This window comes from Amblyomma americanum, chromosome 2, assembly GCF_052857255.1.
Source record: "Amblyomma americanum isolate KBUSLIRL-KWMA chromosome 2, ASM5285725v1, whole genome shotgun sequence".
NCBI classification, from domain to species: domain Eukaryota; kingdom Metazoa; phylum Arthropoda; class Arachnida; order Ixodida; family Ixodidae; genus Amblyomma; species Amblyomma americanum.
Genome location: NC_135498.1, coordinates 203,838,891 through 203,866,251, shown reverse-complemented (window position 1 = coordinate 203,866,251; position 27,361 = coordinate 203,838,891). Strand labels below are relative to the sequence as shown.

Genomic DNA, 27,361 nt, shown 5'->3' with positions numbered 1-27,361 from the left:
ATTCCTTTTTTTTTTGCTGTGCTGTAGTATACAATGACGCCTTGAATGCCTAACCAATTTTCTTTGCTTGTAAATAATTACTGATACACGTGAATTTCAAGGAGGTTTTATTTGTATAATTTTACACTATTCGATTTGTGTAACTTGGTTACTTGCAGCATTCTATCGTAGGGTTTTCTACCTGGATGTGTTTCTTTTATAGAATGTTCACCAAATGCTTTCTTTGTTTATTAATTATTATATATTTTTGTTTCCTATATTGTGTATAGTGCCATTTCTGTACGGGGTCCAGACCCCGTCAAGCAGAATTAATCTGGCTTTTTGTCATCTTCCGTCATCTGTAGATGTATGGATGCAAATAAACGGCCTGGCCAGTCGGGGTCCTTTTCGCTGGCATGATCGGGCCCGGAAGTGCGCATGGCACCGTTGCCGGTATACTGCTATCACGCGGTCCAAACTTAATTTAAATAAGTTTAAATACAAATTTAAATGTATGGAGTGTGTACAAACTCTATGGGCTCAGTGGAGCAAGTTATGTTGTCCATATGAACTCGTCGTTATTTTTATTCTGTACATATGATGCAAAAATTAGCAAAGCAGAGAAAAACTTTTTTTCTGCGCAAATGAAAGCTTACCTATATAAGTAGTCGCCGCAATGATTTTGTTAAAAAGGCTGGAGACTATCGTAAGCCGGTTCTGCGGGTGCGTAGACGCACGTTCATCGCCGACGTGATGTTCATGTTTGCGGGGTCCTGGTTTTGGAACGACCACGACGCTGTGAACTGGCTGCCCTCGAAAAAGCAGGTGAGTGCTGACGACAAATGGGTCAACAGCATGAAGCTCGGCAATGTCCGCTTCTACTTAAGTGACGTTGCCAACCTTTGGTAGAAGAACCATGAATCGAAATTCACCGCCTGGTACACCGTCATCACCAGCTTCACCGACATCTTCGGACTCCCGGCCTTGTGCAACTTCGCACCGAGCAGTGTTCGCGTTCGTGCGGATCATGCGTGGAGAAACCTTCCCCATCTATATAGTAAACGTTATCGCATCTGCAAGCGCCTCAATGTATCCATGGCGGACGCTAACAAAGTCAAGAATTTCCTGAAAAGCATAGAGGACAAAGCTTGCCATTGTGCCATTCATGCATGGCATTGTGGACGAAGACACTTTGGGACTGCCGCAGTTTTTTGGCTCTGCTTCGGTAGTTCTCCTTTGAGTTGCACGTTCGCGGGCATCGTGCGCAGCCACCACACACTGTCGCGGAATTTCTTACCGAGGTGACCACGATGGAGACAACGCTTCAACAATGGACCAGGCAATACATTCATGACATCAACAGCATGCCTTTTCGCTGTGCCTCGGTGGTAGTGCCGACACCTTGCGGGAACTAATTTTCTCACTTGTCAAGGAGGAACTCCAAAAGATCCGTCTGCCCCAGATTGGCCTGCGCTGCTGGCAACGCTGACCGAAGTTGTCAGGAACGATACGGCAGGCTGCGCAGCTCGTGTCCCCGAAGCGCCGCCCCGGTTCGGTGACAGACTAACATACGCATTCGTTGTGCGTCGCACGGCTGCCTACGGTTACGTTACCGCGACGCCTGCAGTGAACAACATGGGCACGTGTCGCGCAACCGCACCTGGCTGTGGTATCACCCCGACATCTCCTGTGAGTAACATCGCACCATATTACGCAACCGCACCTGCTACAGCTGGGCCATGCCCTCGTAAGTCGAATTTGTGGCGTACGCCAGACAGCAGACCTCTCTGCTACAACTTTGGGGAGCCTCTCAGCCAAGTATGTCCGCGGTTTCCGTCCTGGCTCACCTTGTCCTCAGAACAGTGTGTGACCGCATGAGATTGCGAAGTGTCTCTGGGCGCGCCAAATTCTGGCCTACTCTGAAAGGCACGAGTCCCGTTCGCCTCCGTCTCTCCGCTATCGTGCTTCACACTCCGGCCGCTAAAGCAACTCTGCTTGTCATCTATCAGAGACCACAAGAGAAAACACCAGCAACCACTGGATGCAAGGCCACTGACGTCGGGACGTGCCAAGAGTCTCGATCACCAATCCCTCCCGCTGAAGATATCTGGACAGAAAGAGGCAGCGACGGTATCCGATACCCTGCATTCGATTGGCGCGTAGGAACAACTAATGGCACTGAGTACACAACGCTGCCCGATACCGGAGCTGATTATTCTGCAATGAGCCGTGCCTTGGCTGGAGAACTTAAGATTTTGACACCATGATCGGGGACCCACATTCGCACCACTGGATGCCACCTAATTTCCCCTGTGAGCAAGTGCACGGCTAGATATGGAACTGTTTCACGTACGTTGGCGAATTTGTCGTGTTCCCCGAGTGTTCCACAGACTTGATTCTGGAGATCGACTTCCTGCATGCGAACGGCGTTGTGATGGACTTTCAGGACGCACATGTCACGTTCACGACCAAATAGGCCGTGGCCCTGTTTGACTCGTGAGATCCCTGCAGCAACATTCTATGCGTTATCGGGACTGCCATTGCGGTGCCGCCACTGTGCAGTGCCCTGCTGCTCGTGCGGATTGAGCTATTTCATGACTACGAGGGCTTGTGGACGGTCATACTCCACGGCTGCTTGATCGGGGACTTTCCGTTGCAAGATATCTCATCCAACTACGAGACGCCGCACCCATGCCTTCCTGACCAACTTTGCCAACGAATATCATCACCTTTTCAAAGGCATGGCTTTCACCTTCTTCCACGACGTTGTTGACGTCCCAGGTTTGTGCACCGTGGGAGGAACCACTCCAAACAATGATGGCCGACACCCCGTCCTTCAGTCCGTCAAAATTCAGAAGGATCTTCTGTCGCAATTCTTAGCACACTTTCCGGACTGTTTAGCTACGTGCTCGAATGTCGGACGAATCCCACTCGCCAAGCACCGTATCTTCACTGATGAGACAACGCGACCAGTCTGCCAGCGCGTATACTGTGTATCCCTCATGTTACGAGAAGCCATTCAGAAGTACGTAGCCAAAATGCTTGCAGAAGATGTCATTCAGCCGTCAACCAGCTCATGAGCATCGCCTGTGGTTGTTGACAAAGAAAGGACGACAGTCCGCATTTCTTTCTTAGCTACAGCAAACTTAATAACATAACCAAAAAGAACGTTCATCCGCTGCCCCAGATCGATGACGCGCTGAACCGATGGCGGGACGCCCGATTCTTCTGGTCATTAGATCATAAATATCAAATCAAAATGCACGGCAGAGACCAGATGACTGCTTTCGTGAGACCCGACGGCCTCCACGAGTTTAAGGTTCTCCCGTTTGGTCGCTGCTCAGCGCCGGCCACGTTCTAACGCATGATGGACACCGTTCTCTACGGCTTCAAGTGGAAGTCTTTCCTGGTGTACCTGGACAATGCGGTTATATTTTCGACCACGTTTGACCAACACTTGGAGGGTTTGCGCACTGCCCTTCTAGAGATCGAAGCCACGAAACAGCATCAAACCGGAGGAATGCAATTTTGGCTTTGAAGTCCTTCGCTCTCTGGGTCACGTTGACAGCGCACAAGGTGTTCGCCCGGACCCTAACAAGGCCGCTTCCATGTCAGGTTTTGCACGCTCAACTGACAAGAAGTCTGTTCACACCAATGTTTTGGCCTGTACTCCTATTAAAGACACTATGTTCAAGATTTCTCGACAATCTTGAGCCATTAAACTCAATGACTCGCGACGACATGCCCTTCCTGTGCGGAAGCGACCAAGAGGCGACATTCGTTAAGATTCGCAGGCGTCTACAAACTATTCCGATACCGGGCCATTCCAATGAACACGATGTCACGGACATCCGCACTGATGCCAGCAGTGTTGGCCTTGGTGCGGTACTAACACAGTGGCAAGACGGTGCATCACTGGTCATCAGTTATGTCCGTCGAACCGTTATGCGCTTCCAGAAAAATTGTCTTGCAGTCACATGAGCACCAGCAAGTTCCGACCGTGCATGTAAGGGCGACCATTCCGTGTGGCAAGTAACCGCAACTGTTTGGGCTGGCTCGCGAACATGAAGATCCCTCAGGAAGCTTCTGGAGATGTACCTTACGCTTCCAAGAGGATGACTTAAAAGGCATCTAGAAGTCGTGCCGTAAGCATCGGGATGCGGACTGTTCATCGCGCGCGCCTATCAGAATAGATGGCGTAAAAATATCCGGTGATTTTCATTTCTCGGGCACTGCTACTCCCACCAAAATGGCACAACTTGAGAGGGCGGACTCTAAGTCCGTGGCGCTCATCGGTTACCTGGAAGCCACCGACGCTCGCATTCCGCGTTTTTCTTCGCGGGCTCCACACCTTCATTTTACGACCTGGTGTTCTCTACAGGCGCAGCTTTGCCAACAATAAAGAATCGTTCCTACTTGTGTTAATACAGATGCGTCTTGAGATCCTGAGTGCCTGTCATGATGCACCATCCGACGGCCACCTGGGAGTGAGCAGCACACTTGCGCGGATTACACAAAAGTAATATTGGCCCCTGTTACTCCAATCGGTGTGGTCCTACATCAAAATAATCCGTGACTGCCGACTCTCGCAAGTCTCCTCCATTGAAATCAGCCGGATTTATTCACCTCTTCGATCCACCACAGACCTCTTTCTACCAAGTGAGCACTGACCTCCTTGGTCGTTTTCCGAAGTCTTCGTCTGGAAAGCGCTGCATAGTCGTTTCGACTGACTTCCTGACACGGTACACTAAGACCACGTTCCTTGTCAAGAGTGCTGGTGCTGAAGTGGCGCGGTGCTTTCACGGCCCACGTAGCCCCAGTCCGTGTTGACTCTGACGCACACCATTCATCGACGAGCTACGGCGTATCGCCGGCAGACAACGGGTTGGTAGAGTGACTCAACTGCACACTAGCCGACATTCTTTCTGTGTACGTTTACGTCGAGTATCGAACTTGGGACAGCATTGTGCCGTACGTAACGTTTGCGTAAAACACCGCCCTGCAGGAGACAACCCGTCTGACCCTCTTTCAGCTTGTCTCAGATGGGCATGCGACCACTCCGTTGGCTGTTATGTTGACCATTGACCCCCACTATGACTCTGATGCTGACCTCAACGTAGACACCTTCGTCCAGCGTGCTGAGGAAGCACGGAAACAGGCGCGCCTGCGAGTTAAATGTCAAGAGGAGACTGACGCCTCTAGATTCAGCAGTCAGTTACGCTCCCGGCAACATGGTGTGGGTCTGGACGCCTGTTCGTTGCCACGGACTTCTGAAAAGTTGCCGTGCAGATACTTCGGCCCTTACGAAGTCGTGCGCTGCATCAGTGATGTGCCGTGTGCAGTTGCTCCCGCCCCAGCGGCTTGCTCATCGCGCCGGTTGGTTGCACCGAAACTGAAGTCGTGCCGTTGTTCGCATGAAGCCTTACCACAAGACACCTGGCTGAACAGCGGTTCACTGCAGCTGTGTCCTAACCTTTCCCCGATTTCTACCTCCCAGCCGCGTCGTGGCAATGCTGCAGGATAGGAGGTCAGTGATATCGGCTATCCTAGACGAAGTAGCACCTCATGCATTATTACAGGCAGAATTTGGCTGGCTCTCGCTCTCGCGCTCGGACCACTTTGGTACCGGCGCAGTTTTTTGATCCTGCTTCGGTGGTTCTCCTTCGTATTGCACGCTACAATATGCTTGTCGCCATGAGCCCTACCTACCTAACCAATTAGTTCCCTTTGTGCCAGAGTTACGACGATCTGCCCCGACAGCGAGTTTTCACTCGGCAACACATTGCGCTTACCGACACAGTTACCAGCCTAGCCATGACGACAGAGGACAGCTATCTTGATCAAGCTCTTTGCCCGTATGGAGGTTGCTCGGTGTGTCACTTCCGTCCTGTCCCGAGTCCATCTAACCTGGCTGCGACAACCTGGCTGCGACAAGGAGCAAGTGTCCGAGGCCCTCTCGTCAGTTTACGACCAGCGAAGCTTGCCTACGCTGAAGCCTCCAGACAGCCTTGCAATGAAATTTGTTTGTTAACGCCTGCCCGGGGATCACCCAAACGTTTCATTCGTTACGGAGAAGCCTGGAGCATTGCAGGCCACATGATGTGTCAGTGCCACAGCCCCGTCCTGCCCACTTCTGACGTCGCCGGCACTTGCGCCTAGGCCCTCCTCAGCACTTTCACCATGATTTGCCTGCCGAGACCCTTTGGCGCCTCCGATCACCGCCCGTCTTTTAGGCACCGGTGTCCACCTCCGCCTCGCCGCTACGACGCTTTTCTAATGCGCGTCATCACAACCTGTCCATCAAATTTTGAGAAATGCGCAACGTGGCAATGACACTTAAATTAGTGACTGGTCACGAGAGGTTGCTTGGAAAGAGCAACATGGGTCGCACAAGCTCTACCGGTGGCAGCACCTGCCATCGCACGGCTGTGGCGCACCGCGTAACCTCTCCTATGCAGCACAAGAGTGACATGATGACTCCCAAGGGTCTATTAACATTAATTACAGAATGACCAATCCTGCATATACGGGCATTTACACATTACTATATCACGTCATATCTTAAGCTTAAGTGTCGCGTCTAATGTTTCTGCGATGCGCCGTCGTCCCAATCCATCACAGGCAAGCTAGTGACCGCTGTTCCGGAGGTAGGACTTGCGTGTACTACATCGAACAGTTCAAGGTCTAGTCTTGCTTCGTCGAATGTGTCCATGTTTCTGTGAGGGGCAGCGGTGCTTTCGCTTTTGTTGATATCGGTGTTGCTGTGCCTTCGTTGAACGAGAAAGTGTACCGCCAGATGCGAAAAGTGGCGAAGCCGCTGAATGTTTTTTCGCATATCAATCCTTCGGCCGCGTGTATGGCCAGAGTCACTATTCACGACGCTCTGTTCATCATTGAAGTTATCGTTGTTTAGTAGTCCTCTGACGACGTCAACTTAGACTGCAACTTTTTCTCCCATCATGCGGCCGCCATCGACTGCACTGAGGTGTAAATCGAGCTTCTTCTCGTCAGCGAAGACTCGGTGGGCGACACAATGGCGTGCCCTAAACTGGATATGGCTGACTACGACGCAAACCGTCGTGCTTTCTTGTGCTTGTCTGTTTCACTGCGACTCTGCCTTAGTCACCTGTCGTCTTCATCGCAGCCGATGCGTTAACTTCTGGCCACTGTCTGCCCCCGTAGTTCGCCTAGCTTACTGACGCAGATTGCAGCAGCGCAATGCCAGTCATGTATATGTTGCTATGCTTACTTCATGTTCGCGGCGAGTGTCTATAGCTCGTTCAGACTTCAGCCTCCGTGATTGTAAGCGAGAATTAAGAGCAGAGGTGGGCATTTGACCTCCAAAATCTCGACTTCACCTCAGCCACGAAAAAAAAACCTCACTCAACCTCAACCTCAACTGATCAGGTAGAGGTCCCCTGAGACGCCCTCACCTCAAGTTTCCTGACGCTACTGCCGACTTCACTCATCCACACCTCAGCCTCAAACTGTGATGTTGAGGTCAGCTGCCCCACCTCAGAGAACAAAAGAAAAACAAAACAAAAAGTCATTAAGAAGTTTTTCAGTTAAAAACAGTTCTGAGAATCATGTGAGACAGGAAAACCAAAAATGATGATGGTATTATTTAATAAGCAGTATACAAACACTACTGATGTGCATGCAATAGGAGAAGCTTATAATCGGGAATGAACCCTCGGAGAGGTTAAGGCCTGCGGGCATGGGTGTGCAATACGCGATTACCACCAGTACGTCGGTGAGTGCTATATATATGTGTAAATATTTGGCAACCTGCTCCGGGTACACATGTTCTTATTGGAAGCCTCTCGCTCATTCACGCATTAAACCGGCAACTGACAAACACAGACCTTTCACACCATTTTCCAGATCTTGGGAGGGGGGGGGCGCAATTCACGATACTCTTTTTAGACTTAAGAATAGTTCACGAATGTAAAGAAACTGTTTGTCGATGTACTTTACAATGTGATGGATTCGCGCAGACGCATATGACTATATTTTCATTTTCTAGCTCTTTCCGGCACAGCGAGACGACTCAGCGTAGATTATTTTGTCACCCAGCAAACGCTCTTTTCAGTCCTCTGTATGCTGCCTTGAAAACACTTAATGAGCTGCGGCTGTACGCAGTAAACCAACAGAGGCGCGTAGTATTTATGTCTGTGTAGAAGCGAGCGGCTTGTTTTATTAATACGAAAGCATTAAATGGCTCACTTTCAAGGTCATATCTGCAAAAAAGTGTCCGCAAGAAACGGCACCATGTGACGTCACGAGCCGACGAGTCACGCGGCGAAGATAATGACGTTACATAATTAATGCGTATTAATGTAAATAGGTAACACTATGACTAATTAGTGTAATTAGTTATGGTATCACACAAGTTTGACGTCATACCAGGTCACGTGACAACGATGTAATGTCACGTCAAACATCGTCTCTAGACGACAATGTAATGCGATGTTACATGTAGTCGCGTGACGATTTAATTTCACGTCAGTTTGGGCCAACCGGCAGGCAGCTACGGGTGCTACGCCAGGGGGCAAGCGGGAGGAAGGGTGGTGCGCCGTGCCAGCAGCACTCCTTCCACATAGACCAGAGGGGTGCGTCCTCCTGTAGGCTCGTGCTGAACGGACATTACGGCGCAGCACCGAAGGCTAAGAGCGAACTGCGGCATCCGGTTGTCTAGACATGGAAAACCGCGAACACCTAGCGTCTTTGCATGAACACAGCAGTGGTGCGCTTCGACTCCGCTTCTGAAGCGACACTCGTCGGAGTAAGACGCGGCAACTGCATAAAGTCTGGACCTAAAAATTTTGACCTCACTGAATGACGACCTTACTCAACCTCAAACTCAAGCGTGAGGTTGAGGTCTGAATTGGTGACCTCACTCACAAAATTTCGGGCCGTCGCCGACCTCACTTCAACCTCACCTCACGACGTGAGGTTGAGGACATTGTGAGGTTGAAGTCTATCTCATGAGGTCGAAACCTCATAAGCTAACCCACCTCTGATTACAATTCCTCCCCCGTCCCGGTTTCCCATGCCCCTTACCGTCGTCCTAGAGATCACGCCTCCTTGGACATCTTCGCCAGCTCAATAGAAGCTAAAATTACGGTACCGGGAAAGACCAAGCTTCGAACTTTGCTGCAGATCTGTTTCATTCCTCACTGGACTTTTCCTAGCACAATGCCACTTTGGCTATTAGTCATCGGATCAACACCGCACCCTTTCGCTGTTGCACCATGGACCGTATCGTGTACCGGCAGCCGAACGTCATGGCATCGCTGAACAGGTGACCAACATCGTTTAGCGTGTCGTCACTGAACCATCGCACTGTCTCTCGCCTTCCCATTTATTCTCGTCGCCATAATGGACTGCTGTTTTGCGTTGAATAACGGCTCCTCAACAAGATCAGCCGCAAAGACGTCTATTCTGCGCACCGCATTGGTAACGCCCTTGATTATAAGCAGGGAGCCGAATTCCTTGTGTTGCGAGCTGTACCTCGAGTGCACGCCCCAGTGGCCGACGTTGACGTTGCCGTTGAACACAATCTTTTGACGCATGACTGGCTGTATGAAATCAAGGCCATGCCGTTCGGACAATGTAATTCCTTTTCAATCTTTGTAGGCAAGGGCACTTTAACCCTTACCCTCTCAGCGACCAGTAGACTTTACATAAGAAAAAAGCGATGAAAAGAACGAAAGAAAGCCAAAATCAAAGCCTAAATCATGCCCATGGCTTCAGGAAGAGAATAGGAATATCTCGTTCATGATGATTGTAATTTATTCGCAATGCGATAAGGTTTTTATATGCAGCGTACAGGTCACTACAATTCAATTGGTGCGTATTGTTCAAATCTTGTGCAAGCAGGCTGTGTTTGATTTTTATTATTTTTGGCGCCAAAATAACATAACCACCAATCCGTTGTCGAAACATCCTGATGTAGATTTTTCGTGCAAGGAACATCATTTGGAGCACCATGTGGTTGTTTTATTTGCCGAAAAGACGCTCACTAAAAAGGAAATCCTGGAATTTTTGTTTGGAGCGGAGATAAACCTTGATGTCGGTTCTGGCTCTGGAGACAAAGGGGAAAATTTACAGCCAGAGATTGTGCTTCATAGCGAATAAAGAAGCGACAATTCTTTCAATGGAGATGAAAACAAGCTACTCGTAGTGCAACAAATGAATCCTAGTGTCCAGTATACTGGGCATGGTTCTCCTTTGAAAACCATTTTACTTGCTGTCTTCATAATTTTTTTACACTTAACACCACAAATTTTAGTGTTGGCCCACAAAAAAACTAAGACGCAAAGGGATATTGTGTGGCCTGAAATGAAAACCTTGCCTGAGCTACCACGCCCACTCGCTCGCTTGAGGCATGTGTTAAAACTGCAGCTTGGCTCGAAATGAATCAGAAGGAATCTCGCTTCGGCGCCCGCCGGTTGACGGTGTAGGGTCCCGTCACCGTCATATATAAGCAAGATGTGCCTCCCGACCCATAAATATCTTCTGCTGCTGTCGCTGAGTTCCTGCAATCCTTCGCTATTAACGAACTTCGCAGTTTCATCGCCTATGCTCCTACGTCCGACGCTTTATCCGCAATTTCGCCGCACCTCTTGGTACCCTTCTTCGCAGCAGCAACCACCTCTCCGGTTAGAATCTTACTTGTGACGATGGGATTAACACGTCCGCCGTCGGATTACCTCCCCGTCAATAATAGGGCACTTGGAGCCCTATGCTAAAACTGAAGTCCATACGGATGCCATTGGCTTTATTATTGGTGCTGTTCTTGCGCAATGCGAAGCCGTCAGTAAAGCTTCGTAGGGGCTAGTTGGTCGCACATACTGAGACTGGGGAGCGCTAGATTCTAGACAAGGAAACAACGCCTCATTTGAAAACCACAAGACAGGAGTGGAATTAGCACTTCGGACTTCCTTGCACAGAGTTGTATCTCTTTTCCCTCTAGTGCAGTTTGGTGGTGAGGACTTTTTGCAGAAGGGCAGGATATGCATTCGCTTCAACATCGCGCCAGTGCTGTGCAACATTTTCCTAGCCAGAGACGACCGTGCCCTACGTGACATTTCCGCTTGGTATCACAGCGTGCTAAAGGTACGTTGATGATTTTCTGATATGTGCCGAAGTGGGATGTGCAATGAACGATTTGGTGGAAAAAACGCTGATCGAATTCCAGCTTGCCCATCAAGGACCCTCATTCACGTATGAAGCCTCCTTTAACAACTTCCTCCAATTTCTTGACATAGCCATTGAAATTGGCTAAAACGTTTGTTAGCAGAACAAAACAGGGAGCGAAAAGGGCTTGCTTGTTTACGACTCCGCGTACTTCAAGCTGATTAAGCAGGACACTGCCGATACCCATTTCAAGCATGCGCTAAAAATGTCTTGCCAACACAAGATGCATGACAGCGTTAACTTTAGTTAACTTTCAGGCTGCAAGACGTAAGGCTGCTGGATACGCAAACCCGTTGCTGGTCTCGGTCACGGAAAAAGTTTTGATGGCAGTCATTAAGCGGAAGCCTACAAATGCGAAATAAAGAGATAAGAGCACTGTTGTTTGCCATATGTACAAGCCTTGTCGCACAGGCTAAAAAATGAGGCTAAAGTATGAAGTGCCCGTTGTATTTTCCGCACCTCAGAAACTCAAAAGAATGTGTGCAAAAGTCAATTCCGGACAAGAAGACGAGCATGACGCATAGTCTTGTGGCGTCAGGTGCAAGAACATGTTAGTGGCATGTGTTGAAGGCGCCCTTTACAAAATACTCCTGTCTTGCAGCAGGGCGAACGTCGGCCAGACAGGAAGGTGTTTGAATGAGTGGTTGCGGGAGTACAATTATAACAGCTCTCTGGTCAGTGCCACTGGCAACCTCGCAGCACACTTCGCCGTGGACAAGTGCGAGGCTCTCCTAGACAGAACGACTACTGTTTTTAAATCGAAGGGCAATTGAGACCACAACGGAATTGTGGGAAGCTTTCTGCATGGCTTCAGTAAAGGATGGTGGCGGGTATTTTAGCAACTCGTCCGTGATTTCAACAAAAAAATAAAAATTGTTGTAGCCGGTCAGATGTAAAATTCATGACTCGGGAGTATAGTATCTGTATCGCATGGTTTAAGGTTGCCTGGATATCTTGGCTGGCTTTAACGCTTCTATGTTTGTGTGCCCCATGATTAGATGCGCATATATACGCACCATGTCGAAAATAAGCCCAGTTGAAAGTTTCCGCTCGTATCTCGTGGTGTTCCTATGTGGTGCTGCTTCCTTGTCTACACTCTATCTCTCCCCAGTCTCAACAAAGCCGTGTTTGTCGAGTGTCGAACAACTCAGTTATTCAGAGTTCTCAGCAGTCGTTTCGGTGATCGAAACATACGGCCTTCGCTATGCAGCTCACCTTTCCAGGTCATTATGGACCACCATTCTCTGCATTGGCTATCGTCCCTATAACACTCAAATGGCCGCCTCGCTCCTCGACCTTACGCCTTCCACAGCATATTGCTGCTGTCCATCGTTCTCGGGGTAAAGATAACGACTCAGACGCTTTCTCATCTCTACCCGCTGAACATGCTTGCTCTTACTCACGACTGTGCCACTTCCTCGTAGCAAGACATGGCCACAGAGCATCCCAATGATCCCTGGATGTTTTTTTGCCGGATTTCATTCGAACTTTTCCGTCGTTTCGGTCACGCATGCGGTCCACCAGGCTGCTCAATTCACAATTCGTGATGAGCTCTTGAACCTCTGAAATTCCCTATGTGACGGCCACAAATGTCTGCTTGTGATCCCGGACATTTGTGGTCGGAAATAAAATCAAATATAACTTTTCTCTCACAAAAGGAAAAAAAAGGTGACAGGTAAAAGGAGCTGAATTGCGCCTTGATGAAGGCCGACCTCTCTCTGTACTATTCGGCAGGACCTAGTGCATTATATAAATGTTTTTTAAAACAACGACAGCATACCACGTTCAGTTTCTCAGTATGACTTGGCACATCTGTGGAGCCCTCTTCCGGATCAAAACGTTTCTGGCAAAAACACGTTCTGTTTTAAATACATAAGTGCTCGAGCACACGCAGTTTAACGATTTTAGTTTGAAAACAAAAGCCCGTAAAACGTAAATTTTGAACAATATTCAGAAAATAAAATTTTGAAGGACAGTTAGGAGTACTTACGGGCTTTTAATGCGAAAGCATATATTAATTGTTCATTTCCTGTTGTTTTTGGTGCGAAAGAACTATTTCTGTGTGCAAACCGATAGCAACCGCTCGCGGTGTTTGTACGTTTGTGTGAACTGAAATAAACAAGGAGAAATTAAATATCTGTGACTCGGATTCTAATCCACGGCAGCGCGAAAAGATCAGCTTCGCTGGCCACTGAAGCAAGAGGTGCAGGGTTCGTCGGGTACCAAAGGTGATGCGATGGGTACAAGCTTTCCCCTGCCTGGTGCTCCGCTTCTTTGGGGTGAAATGCTCGAGAAACGGGTCTTCGACACCACCTTGAGACGTTGAGATAAGGTATTTTACCACCTTGACCTCACGGTCTTGTTAAAGTGCAGCATACTCGTTTTGTGCAATTCGCATAGTCTTCATGAGCTAACAGTACTATCAAACATATTCGCGGTTTGAGATATGTGGAGGTAGTGAAAGATGTGCGCTGCGTTCGTTAGCGTGTAAACGTTCTGACAGAAACCTGGCACTAAAGCGATACGCGTAAGGGATGACAACGCTGCTGCATAAACGTGGTGCTGGATCATTGGCCGCCGGCGTATATTGTGTAAACTGGCACAGATGATGAAAAAGTTCCAGCCACGCATATCCGCTCCCTGGTTCACTCGACACACTAAGCGCATTTTGAGGTACAGCTTTTGCCAAAAGTAACCAGGCTGCATGGTTCGCTTCTCTATTGTATAGTAGAGCCCTTACGGCTTCCCTAAAGATCAAAAAGTTCTCGGAAGGTGAGGACAAGGGTTCTCCGCACCATACAGATATTTAGAGCTTCAGGGCTGCAGAACAGTTTCAACATACGAACGAGAAGCAAACTGTCTAACCTGCTTACGTTTGGCAAAGACTGTCCGTTGCGATGATGTCGACCGGTGAAAAACTGCTTTCGCACAGTATTTTCTACTCATAAATGCTAAACTTGATACTTGCCACCGCAGATTATCAGCGTGATAAGTAACGCTGTATATGACGTCATAAGGGTCTGTACAGAAAGAGCGCTGCATGAGCACAGCTGGAAAAGCAGCGTAGCTGCCGCTCAACTACGCAGCCTTCTTATCACTTCTTGCGCCCCACGAACAAAGCTGGCGACGAGGGTGGCGGAAACAATTAAGAAACGCTGAAGCGGGGAAAACCAAGCACCGAAGCAGCGTTCTGAGGAGCGAAGCTGGAAGCAACAACAAGTGTTCTGAGAGAGCAACCTTGTAGGAGCCCTCAACGAAACTGAGTAGCTGGCTATCTTTCAAACAACGCCTGATACCGTACAAAGAACGCTCTGTTCAGTACCTTTGTGTCGAAGTCGTGCAGAAGTCTTTGGCCACACCACATGAGCCGCCGAGAAAGACTTTTCGGGCCACAAACGCAACTGCTTCGCTGTCACTTGACCACGAGTGTGTCTGTGATCGGGGATCGAGCAAAATTTCATAGATGTCAGCTGCAGCATGATAGTATCGCAGATTATGTACCCAAGCTCAGAATGAAGCTGACTAAAAACTGTATCTGGCACCTTTTTGGACGAATCTCTTAGCGGCAGGTTTGAATGCGGTTTATTCCGTGCCGACATTAAGCGATACTTATTGGCAGATTACATCGCAGGTGGGCTTCTGCAGCGTGCAGACGTTGGTGAGTGGCGACATCACGGGTTCCTGAGTATCCGCAGAGACATCCCCGCAGGGTGATGATGATGAGCAGTGCGTCACCACGGACGCGAGGACCCGCGCTTAGCCGTGTCCGGGAAAAATGGGATGCTCGTGGTTCAGGCGAAGCCGAGCGTTTGGATCTTTAAGGCCCCTCGGCGGAGGCAACACACATCCTTTTGGCCTCAGCTTCCTGTAGACGGCATCCCCGGCCTGACTCGACCTGGGGAAGGCGGAAGTTACCTTTTCCTATCCTCTCCTCTATCTTTCACTCTCAAATCTTCTTTCTCACAGCTATCCTATAATTCACTGTCTTCTTGGTTTTCGTCTTTTTTTTTCTGGTGGCAAGGATTAACCTTATTCGGCTGACAACCCTGTGTTACGCCATATTAGGTTTTAGTGGCGGTGTACAGCTGGTCTGGGCAGGGCTTTTAAAAGCGCTCGTCCCGTGGCTATGTTAAGCTCCGTGGTGGCGGCTGACACCGTTGCCTAACATCAAAATTTTGTATGACTTCCCATGTTTAACACAAATCTCTCTCGCAAGCGAGGGTGCATCGAGACAGCAAAGTTATTGTTAAAAATTCCCACCACCTTCCCACTGTTCCACATAGTCCACTCTGAACACGCAGAAAAAACTGCTAGACTGGTTTTTCCATTTTCAATTCTCCCACAGTTAGCATAGGCTAGGGCTACAAGATAATAAACGGCAACCTCTTACTAGAACTCCTATACAACCACCAACATGAAAATTTAGGAGAAATAACATCTTTTGGAGACACACCTGTAATAGTGAGTCCTTACTAATCCTTAAGCACAGTGCGAGCAGGTATCTCAGATGACGACCTTAGGCATTTAACAGAAAAGCTTCTTGAAGGACTGAAGGAAGAAAATGTGATTATTTTCTATGGAATAAAAATGAGGAGAGACGACAAAGAAATAGTCACGAGACACATCGTCCTGACATTCGCATCAAGCATACTTATAGAATCTATAGAAATTGGCTACATGAAACTTGAACTCAGGCAGTGCATACCAAACCCACGACGCTGCTTTACGTACCAACGCTACGGCCACAGCGCTCAGAGCTGCCGGGGTCAAACGACATGAGCTAAATGTGCTTCACATAAACATGATGCTCTTAACTGCGCTGTTTAACTACACGTGTGCGTAAATTGTGAGGGCAATCATCCGGCATACTCACGTGCATGCCCTGTATGGAAGCAAGAGAAAGGGATTGTCACAGAGTAAAACAAAACATATCCTTGAGGGAAGCACGGAAGCAAATTTGACGCACAAACCTAGCTTCTCCGTTGTGGCCTGAGCCACCTCCGGCTCCTGCTCAGGCCACACATAGTGAGCCTGGAGCAGGGCCACCCGTGCCCGTGGCGGCACCAGCTCGCGCTGCGCCACCACCCACAAGGCAGGCTGCGCGGACCAGGAGTTCAGGGGCCCCAAGGCCCCTCCCCTCACGGAGAGGCCCAACACGAAAGCAACCGTGCGTTCTGCACGTTCGTCTACCGAGGATGCGATGGACGCAACTCCTGACTCGCCCCCACTGCAGCAGCGTCAAAGCTCTGTCGAGCGCAAAAGAAGGAATAAAGTCTCAATAACAGGGCCAGAAGGCCAACCAATCTAGTTTTCCATCTTATCCCCAACTAGTCTGTAATCAAGGCCTAGATGACTAGAACTGTCGTGGACTTTTAAGAACTGCTCTGATGTAACGGATATTTTAAATTAGTACTCTCCGGTAGCTTTCTGTCACCAGGTGACTAACCTAGGACCACAGCAAAAATTATTAAAAAGTGCCAAGTCTTTTACTGTGATTGCGGCAACTCAAGCAGGATCCCTGGAGGTGCTCCTATTGTGGTCCAGGGCGGTGTTTCAACTCAAAACATCGACCTAAAAGCTCATATCAAGCAGTTTCTCTCATCGTCTTTCATTTCCAAAACCATTCATTACTTTCCACATATACTGAATCTCACCTAACTGTCACACTTCATGATTTAGAAACACTTTTAATACCACTACCGGAGCCATATCTTTTAGTATTCAGATAATCATGCTCACTCCTCTTTTTAAAACGGACGTCAAGAGGCCAAAGTATAGAAGATTTTATTCTCTGCAACAATAAATGCCTGCTGAACACGAAAAACTACACTAACGGCTCTCCAAGCAGGGGGAAAATGCGCTTACTAGGTTTATCTTTTTGTCCACCAATTGTTTTCACTGGTTCTAAATGGGGTGTTTTTGACAACCCATATGGAAGCGATCATCCTCTTGTCATTATCGTTTCAACATATTCACCCTCAATCATCTAAACAAAACCACGGCGTTGCAAGTCGGCTATGATTGACAGCGCGCTCTTCCAACAAAATGCCGCTTTGGAGGAAATCTTTCTGGATGGCCTCGATGCTGACGAACTAAATGAGATGTTAAAAGAAATGTATCATTGCCGCTTCTCCCCTCACGATTCCCCAGACTTCAGGAGTGGTGCGAAACAATCAAAAGGTGTGGTATACACGATATGCAAAAAGAAAACAAAGCCTAGGAAATTTTCTGTCGACACGTCACACAGGAAAACTTAATAAATTTTAGAAATGCGATAGCCAGGGCTCCATATATCTATCGTAGTGCCAAGAAAACTACATGGCAACGTTATGTATCTTCCATACACAGTTCTACTACATCAAAATATATGTAGGAGCATGTTCACAAACTTGACGGCAACTTCACCCCTTTAGCAGTTCCCTGCCTGACACCCCCTGATGCGCAAACAAGCACGAAGAGGCCGACATATTGGGAAGCACTTCTCCCATGTGTCTAGTTCACTACACTACACTGGTTCATTAATATATTATAAAAACACGACAGAAAAACAGATTTCCAACGAGTGGTTACAGTAATAAGCCCTACAATAGTTTGATTACAATTTATGTACAAACAGGAGAGTACTAACAGGAAACAGACTGCCCCAGGCCCTTCAAGATACATTATCAAATGATAGCACATTTTTGAGAACCTGTGATAAAGCCCTCTTAAAATTTTTTGACAAAATCTGGGTGTCGGGGAAAAGACCCAAGGCTTGGACAAAGGCTGTTACATTCCGGAAACCTGGGAAACTCCCAACCTCTCCTACTAGTTAAAGGCCAATAGAGCCCCTACCAACTGCCTTTCAAATCCTTCGAAAGTATAGTACATATGTTAATGTTGATGCTTAAATTTCAGGAACGGGCCGACCTCCGAGTGTGCGGCTTCGAAAAAGCCTTTCAACAGTGGACCATCTTTTTTGGCTTGAATACACTGTCCGAGAAACATTTATACATAGGCAGCATTGTCTGGCAGTTTTCTTTGATATGCAGAAAGCTCATGATACCAGCTGCAGGTTTGGGATTCTCCGAGACCTTGCAAATCTGAGCATCCGCGGAAAAATATTAAACTACCTGAAAGATTTCTTGACGAACAGCACATTTAATGTCCGCCTCAGTTCATCCCTTTCGAAGAACTGCCCTCAGCAAAACGATGTACCTTAATGATGCATTTTAAGCACTACCCTGTTCATCGTAAAAATGAAGTCCTAAGCCAAAGTAAACCCAAAGAGTTTTATGTACTCAGATTATGTCGTTGACCTCGAAATTGCATTCATATCATCGAGATTATCAACCTCCGAAAGACAAGTACAACACATTAATTACTTTGTAATTGGACAGACAATAATGGATTTAGCTTTCCCACAAAAACAATTCCCGTTCTTTTCTCTCTCAGGAGAGGCTGCAGTCGAATCCCATCCTGCACTTAAATGAAGCAGTTTTTCCAATATAACAAGAACATAAATTTTAGGTGTAATATTCGACAAAAGGCTCACATTTCTTCCACATATAAATAACTTCAAGGTGAAAACTTCCCCAGCTCTAAACATACTTAAAGTGCTGTAACGAGGACACTGGGGCTCTGATAGGATATGTAATCTCCATATATACCGTGCACTATTACGCTCCTTTCTAGATTACAGGTGTGTTGTCTACGGTTCAGGAAGACCATCATGCTTTAAACGACTGGATACAGTACAAACCCTAGGTATGCATCTATTGACCGGGGCACGCAGGACATCACCAACACCTAGTCTCTATGTACACGCAAATTAACCGTCACTAGCTGACAGAAGAAAAATGCTTACATATTCATACATTTTGAAAATCTGTTCGTTACCGAAACATATCTATTACCCCATAGTTACAAAATGCCCATCTAGAACGTAGTTAAACAGCAAACCCCAATGCATCAGACCACTCATAATCCGTTTTGATCAGCAGTGCCAGGAGTTCAACATCCTGGATGTACTGCCTGATATTACACAGAGATCTGACCCATTGCCTTCTTGGTACAACTTCTTTGCTGTATGTTACCTCACTTTAACCCGCTTTCTCAATGCACAAACACCTCATGAACACATTATACAAAAGTTCTTAGCCTTGAACGAGGAATACAGCGATAATGCAGTATTTTGTACGAATGGTTCCAAAATAACAATTCATGTTGGCAGTGGTGTAATAGAAGACAAACAAGAAAAATACTAAGGTTGCCTCAGTGTGCATCAGTTTTCACAGCCGAATCTTACGCGTATTCCAAAGTGTAGAACAACTACTAAGGAACAACATAGAAAACACTACCGTTTATAAAAACTGCCTTAGTGTATTTACATCACTACATACCAAAAATGCAATAAAGCCTTTAATAGGTGACATAACCCACAACGTATTAGCGGCCGAAACGCAAGGTCTTAAACTTAAGTTCGGCTGTGTACCAAGTCATGTAGGAATCTGCGGTAACTAGAGAGCAGATGTGCCGCAGCCGCCTGTAATGCTAAAATACAGAAATTAAAAATGCCGCATAATGATACCAAGAAATTTGGACAAAAAACTAAGAGAAATATAGTAGAGAGCATGGGGTAATGAAGTAAATAACAAGTTACAGCTTGTAAAGCCAGCAATAATAGAATAGAAGACATGGAGTCATGTGGAGCATTTCATTGAAGTTTATATATATATATGTCGCCTTCGTGTTGGACACACGCACTTGACAGAACTTTATTCTTGCAAGAATTGAGAAACCAACATGCACACACTGCTGAGAGATGCTCACAACAAACCACATAATATCCTGTTCAAAACTTGGTGAACTAAGACAAAAGCTTTTCCCCAAAATTTCTTGACGAGCACGTCCCATTACATCCTTGCATACTGAGAAGAGAAAACCCACTAGTGCAAGCCTCTTCTGCCGTTCTTAAAAGATGCAAGTGTTCTAAATCTCCTGTATTGCTACAAACTGTTCGTTACTTTTTCAAACCAAACAGACATATTAAAAACTGCGTTTGAGGCATGATGGCCTTAGCTGCCTAAGAGCCACAAAACCCAACACAACAAATTTGCAGAAAATGAAACGCTGACATTCCAAAATGCCTTTGAGCACGCACTTGCTTTTGAAGTCCCCGTGTAAAATGTTCAAAAAGCGCACGAGAAAGTATGTGCCGACGACTTTCTCAAGATGAGCGCCGAAGACGCGACGAAATGGGAGCTCTCTTTAGAGTGCTATCGCTGCTGCTCTGCTAAACATTTCTCCCGCGTCTCTCCGCATATCGTTCATAAGTGCACGAATTGCGGCAAGAAGCGTTACGCTAAGCGTGGGGTACCAAGCAGAAGCCGAAGGGTTGAAGGAAATGGATACTCACTTTTCAAAGCGACGACACGGGCAGTATCCAGGTGCTGTCTCTGAGAACACGGCGCCTCATCACCGTAGATATCAACATCCAACGCACTGCTTTGCGCTTCCAGTTCGACACAGGTGCCAGGTGCTACGGCGTCTGTGATAACAAACGTCGAGCACCTTTGAAACTGGTACCAGCGGAACTGCGAATAAAGACATACGCTGCAGTTGTCCAGCGCTGCGGTGCCTTACAAGCGGCCGTACAGTACTAGGACAAGTCGGGGACGTTCCTTCGAATGCCGCTGACAACAGAGGCCAACACTACTAGGATACGACTGGCTCGAGACTTTCCGCTTAGACTGGGACGAAATCTGCTCCTTGCACAAGCTATGCAGCGAATCGCATTCTGACGCAAGCCGTGAGGGCCACACCACATGACAAAATCGTGCCCTCCGCACTTCGTTCACCAGTGGATGAAGAGCTTTGGAAGCTATATGATATTGGTGCCATTACACAAGTTTTCAGTGTTGAGTTTGTTACACCGGTTATACCGGTTGTTAAATGACGTGAAAATAAGTCTGTGCGGAGATTACGAGACATTGTCCAACCCTGTTATAGACACAGAGCAATACCCGCTGCCTATGCTTGAGATACAAGCCGCACTTACAGGAGGGCGGTCCTTTTTGAAGCTGGATGTAAACAGGGCCTACCAACAGGTGGATACGTAGGATGGAAAAAAACTTGTCACATAATATACACATAAGGAAATTTTTGCTTTAAACAGACTACCTGTCGAAGACGCCTCAGCACGTGCTTTGTTCGAGCGCATTGTGAGTAACATTCCGAAAGTTCTGCGCGGAACGACCTGTTATCTAAACTACATTTTTTGCACAGGAGTACTCCTCAAGAGCACTTCAGTAATCGTGAAGCCGTGTTACAAACACTGGCGCAAAAAGGTGTTCAAATTAAGAGCCAAAAATTCTAGTTTTTCAAGGAAAGCCTTCAGTGTCTTGGGTATGTCATTAGTAGGACGGGCGTCAAACCAACAAATGAAAAAGCTTAGGCCCTTCTGAAAGCCGCACGGCCTACTAGCGTGGCACAGCTTCTATCTCTACTTGGTCTCATTAAACACCATGGGAAAATTACGCCACAACTGGGTACGCTCCCTAAACCGTTGTAAAGATTCTTACAGAAAGATGTCGCTTGCTCCTTGGACCGAAAATGCGAGGATGCATTTGAAGGCATCTAAGCAGTGCTGTCATCAGCCGAGGCGTTTGTGCACTGTGATCCAGCACTACCGCATGAGCTGTCGTGCGATGCTTTGGCGTATTGTCTTTGAGCCATGCTGTCGCACGTTATGAATGACGGCACGGTAAATCCAACTGCTTCCGCTTTTCCAGAACTCTATCAAAGTATAAAGAGAACTAAAGCCAGATTGAAAAGGAGGCACTTGTAATAATATTTGCTATGAAGAAAGTTCATTTCTACCTATATGGTCGGCGATTCACGTGAATCACTGATAATGAGTCGGTAGATACTACCACTGGGCCAAGAGGCGCCATCCCGACTAGTGTTGCCTCAAGACGACGACAGCGGGCTGTAGCGCTTTTAGGTTAAAAGTACGATGTAGTCTAACGTAAATCAGCTGAACACGTGCGCGCAGACTGTTTTTCGCGATTGCCGTTAGCAACTACTGACGTCGGGGACAGTACGAGTGAGACGATTTATATGCTTCGTTTAGAATCTGTGCGTGTGACAAGCAAAGAAATCGTGCGCCAGACAGTTTGCCGTCGTGTTCTCAGCATTGCCTTAGACTTCAACAAGGACTTCAACCAAGAAAATGATGGCCTTTTCATGTTGACCAGAAAGTGTTGAAACACTCATTTGACTGTTGCAATGAACTCACGAAGCACGAAGGATGCCTGATTCATGGAAGTAGAGTGTTCGTGTCACCAAAACTTCACCATACACTCTTGGAGGAGCTCCACTAGGGACATTCTGTTATCGTGGGGAGCAGGGTACTGCCCGAAACTACGAACAGGTTGACAGAAAAGTACTGTAATTTGAATTATATTTAATTTAATTTTCTTCGCATGTATGAATAGGAACATTGTTATATTAGATTTCCTTCTGTTTTTTTAATGCAGCTGCTATTGTAAATGCTATTGGTGTGATAATGCTGGAGAAAAACTGCCTTTAAAGAACTATTGTTCACAATCGCCAGGCGCAACAGGCAGAAAATGTTCATTCCGAAGAAGCTTAAACTGCTGAAAGTGCAAGTTCATCGTGTCGTAAACTTATTACAGAGACAGTAGGCATCAAGTCCCTGCGGTATACAGTAGAATACCATAAAAAACCAGAACCCAGCCACTGCTGCAAGGGCGTCATCATTTGCGGCGGAAAACATAGACGTTTGTTGTCCGGCTCTTGTATGTCGACAGAAAATGCATCCTTGCATTTTTGGTCTATCTCCAAGCAGTAGAGCATGCGACTCGCATTTGGGAGGTGCGGGGTGCGATCCCCAGTGTCACCGGGTACCCACCGGTTTTTAATGGGAACAAAATTTCCCCCGGCCTGGTGATCGTCTCTTCTAGGGGTGAGATACTTGGGCAAAGGGTCTTAGACCAAACCGTAGCATCATCACCAGTGGTCTCCGAAACTAGAACGACACCCATAGCCAGCGGAAGCATTCCTACGAGGTGGTGCCCTGAACGAGCTAAGAGGTCGCGTGACCGGTAAATGTCATCCTTGGTCTCCTCTTTGCGGTGTACCAAGGGATACGTGCCGCCGCAGATTGTTTATTTGGGCAGCTATAGGTCCACTGGATTTCACAACGGCCGACAGTTTACGCGTACACATTCAAGAATTTCACGCTTCGCCCCGGCAATCACCGGCACGGTAAGAACAGAAACGTCCGCAAGGTCGTCTGTTCCCGAGTGTGAACCGCAAACCCGACCACCACCATTCGACCGGCCCATGTAGCTTTTGCCTTGCCAATCCAGGCCTTTCGACCCAGTTAGAGTTCATCTGTACAGAGACCACTTCTCTACACTGCTGCCAGAAACCTTTGTGTCATTGTCCCTGTGGAGCACTTGACACGGCACGCCGAAACCGAGGTCCTCCGTGCTGCTACGGCGCCAGATGTTTCCGCCTTCGTCTTGCGCCACTCCGTCTTCGAAATGGAACACAGCGTGAGATGTTGAGCGTCTGTGGGCGCTTCCGCCTGAGGTGGATTCATCATTTCTGCAGCAGTGCAAGATAAACCATCTCATGACTTCTATGCTACCACCTGCAGACTAATGGCTTGACTGAATCGCACGTTGGTCGGCTTGCTGTCCGTGTACATGACTGCGAACCATGCCAACTAGGATCTACTGCTACCGTTCATCACATACAGCCACAGCACGGCTACTGAGAACACTAACTCTAGCAGTTTTTCTTCCTGCACGACCATGGGCTCCAGAAATAGCTCTCCGAGAATTCGCATGGAGTTGTTTTCTTCCGTAATCCCTTGTTTGGCTCCATGTGCCTTCTGACTCATCTAGTCTCTCCGTCAATTCGTTTACAAAGTACCACATAACCTAGCGCGCCCTTAAGCGTACTCCTGCAGTGCTTACATCGCCGAGCCCGTAAGGCGCTCGCCTGATCTCCGACGGCATGGGAGTATGGCTGCATGTCTCTCGTTTAAAGCCGATCTACGACCCATGCTTCTTTTTGGCTCCTAGATCACCAGGGTGGCATTTTCCCCATGGACGATTGTAAAGAGGAAGGCTATCATAATATGCTTATCACGAGAGAGCGTCGGCTGTGGAAGCCCGGACTGGTGTTTGCGTTCTCTCCCCACTCTTCTCAACCGAGCTCCTCCTACCACTAAACCTTGTTCCATTTGTTTTACTTTATTGTCTTTTCTGAAGTAATAAGCTTGTTCGTATGGGATCAGAGCAAGGTCTTGTCTAGCTTAACATTGCAGTTTATTACTAATTTCAGCAATATTTCTCCATAAAATAACATTGAGATAACATGTGAATAAATTTATGAAGTCAGACTTGTGGTAAAGTTTAACTGTATCGATTATAGATAAATTAAAAAAAGGACAATAAAATGCTCTTTGTGGCACACCATTTGCAACTGTTAAAGATGTGATGTTGCGTTTCGACGCATACCCACTGAAAGATATGCGGCGTTTCTGACGTCAATGAATATTTACCTTATAGCGTAAATATTTGCAACATTTTGCAGGATATTGCATTTTGCAGATTTATTTCTCGAAATCCTTGCTTGGCATAATTACCACGATAAGCTTATCTGCGAAAAGCATTGCTTTGCAATAATTACTATTTTTTGCGCATTGGAAAATATAGGTACAATGTATTGGCCCGCAATTTCAGACTATATTTCGGGTGCCTCTTTTATATACCACAGCTGGCCTAGTTCTAAATTTTAGCTGGCAATACGACCTTCTCCAGTACGAAGCAAGAGATATGACTTAGATGTTGAGTAGGCTTGACAACGCATTCACAACGCTTTACTTGTGCGTGATGTACATCTAGAGGAATACTATTCTTCAACTTAATAAATGTTGTGCAGATTCCCGATGATCAGTTGGCTGCGAAAACAGAATTCCAGGAACACTATTGATAGATGCGTCAGTTTATTTACCGTTCCCATGGAATAGGTTTAATGAAATGCTGATAAAAAAAATCACCTGCCACTTAGCCTAGTTCACACCTTTTTCGCATGGCCAATCTTTGCTTTAAATCTATTGCTAGCACTATTGCAGTAAACTGAAACGCATTTATGTCAACTGGTTTCTACGAGCGAAAATAGCCGCAGAGAAGCATAGCGATGAAGTTGCAGAAGTTCTTGTTCTACCCGGTGCATTTCACAGCCCATAAGGTGCAAGACTAAGACAGTTGCCACCCTCCCTCCAGTACGCCGTCCCTCTTCGGCATCAGCACGCCCGTTGATTTCGCCGTATGCAAGCGTTGTGGGAGCCTTCGAGATGTGAGCCTTTCGTGTATTCTGTTTCGGAGGCCTGGATGGCCGGTGCGGCCTGAAGTGAGAGCCGCTGCTTTCTCCTCACATTCCTACACCGCGTTGTTCCACATGCATTTCTCTGGGAAATGGCGCCGGGGTGGAGGAGGGAGTTTCTAATGTGACCTGCCTACGTACGGAGGCTTCGAACGGTCAAAGGCCAAATCCAGGAGTGGGAGCCTTAGTGCTAGCGCTCAAAAATTTTACACGAGCTCTTTTTCTCTCTCGGCGCTTTTAAACGTAGCGCCATTCGCCTTTGTGCTTTTCTTCCTGCGACCTAAGGCTGTAGTTACCATTTTTACGAACAGCGAGTTGGCTATTCTGCGTGATGTTAGTGCATACTTCCTGGCAATAATTTCTTAGCAGGAAAGGGCGTGCGCAGGAACACATGACACAGCTGCTTGTCTTTTAGTCATGCATAAGTGATCACTAGTGATCCACAGTCTCTGTATCCTTTTTCTCTTCTTCCAAATGGACAGTTCCTAAATGAAAAGCATTTGATGAATACCTGTATAAAGATTCAAAGAATACAGTGTAGGAATCAGTTGCATTTTTAATGAGAAATTTGAAAGAACAATCATAAACTGTGGCATAAAGCATGAATGATTTCAAACCTAGTTCTGTTATGGACTGAATTTTTTGTGGCGATAGCTGCATTACGGTAGCATTTCGAGCCTTCAGCGTGGCGGCGCCGCCACCCTGTGGCTGCGCCACCACGCTGTCACGTGGTTGGTTCCGTGTTGCGGAGCAGCTGCCGGCGGCGCGGCGCCGTGGCTGATCACGTGGTTCGTCACGTGGTTGGTCACGTGACTAAGTTCCACTCGGCCTGCTGTAGCTATCGCGTCACTCCAAGTTTAACCAGAGCTAAATCAGCGCCATTTTTTTAGTTCCAGATCACAAGGCTGGAGAAAGGTCAATGGCAGCTAATGTGGTTGTACCATCATCGGAAATAACCGCATGTACTTATGGTATTACTAGAATAGCCGAAGGCGTCGTAACGCGCTTTGCTGTTTTGATTATATTTGTGCACGAAACTAGAGCCCTGAAGAATTGTAATAAGATAGTTTGCAGCAACATTACACTTATTAGTACTTATACTGAAACTAGCTCAAAAGACTAGTTTCAGGTTAACACGCATCTAGTCAAGGATTATGTCGTAGAGGGTCTTAAAATTTAATCTAATGACGCCTAGGGGCCGCACACACGTACATGGAACAATAAGCTCCGCGTTTGGCGGGATGATTACTGAAAAAAATTCTACATCGCTCTAAACATACAACAGTTCTCATTCTACCAGATTTATGTCTATAATCTCAGTGCAATCTCCTCCCTTGTTCACTAGGTGAATATTAAAGATCATCTGCGAACCCTTTACTATGGGCTTCTGACACAATGTTATTTTAAACTTGAAACTACCTCCTAAAAACCAATTAATGCACAAATCTTTGTTGCGCGCAAGACGTGTGTTGCAACTGGAAATGTGGGAATGGGAAGTTTCGATTCAATGCTTAGGGCAATCCGTCAGGGTGCAGCAATTCATTTAATTTTATTTCAAATACCTTACAGTCCGTTAGGAAAATTAGTACTCGTTTGTTGTGTAAGAGAACATTTGTGATAAAATAAGCACTTCAGGGTGAAAACAATGAATATAGAATAAATATTTTTGAACACGAATGGAGCACAGAGGTAACCAAACGAGAGATATTAGATCAGATTTGTAACAAGAGCGTAACTGCTCATTAGCATACAAAGAAACGCAGCTTTCGCTTGTAGC

General features: G+C 47.0%; 1 protein-coding gene across 1 annotated transcript in view; it reads left to right on the top strand.

Moving 5' to 3' along the window:
• LOC144119413 (uncharacterized) overlaps positions 1-27,361 on the top strand; it is a 599,791-nt gene that overhangs the window by 377,299 nt on the left and 195,131 nt on the right. The window lies entirely within an intron of this gene.